Genomic DNA, 307 nt, shown 5'->3' with positions numbered 1-307 from the left:
TTATAGATATCATATAATTCATCTTTCTCTATTTACTGACGCAACATATTGTACTACTTGCTAACGAACTGTAACTCAAACAATATAATCTCTCCATACTTATCTAAAAGTCGCGGGTTCGAATCTTCTTATCTTTGGTATATAAAAAAAAAAAACATATTATACTACCCTGCTGGACTATTCCACTTTGAAATTTACTTGAAAGATGATCGTCTTATTCAACTCACTATTTGTATGTTTAGATTTGAATTTATATATATGTTATAAACATTAAAAAAAAACAGTTACTATGTGATTTTATATATTT

The sequence above is a fragment of the Arachis ipaensis genome, chromosome B06 (assembly GCF_000816755.2).
Source record: "Arachis ipaensis cultivar K30076 chromosome B06, Araip1.1, whole genome shotgun sequence".
Taxonomy (NCBI): Eukaryota; Viridiplantae; Streptophyta; class Magnoliopsida; order Fabales; family Fabaceae; genus Arachis; species Arachis ipaensis.
Note: the sequence above shows the minus strand (reverse complement) of the source record.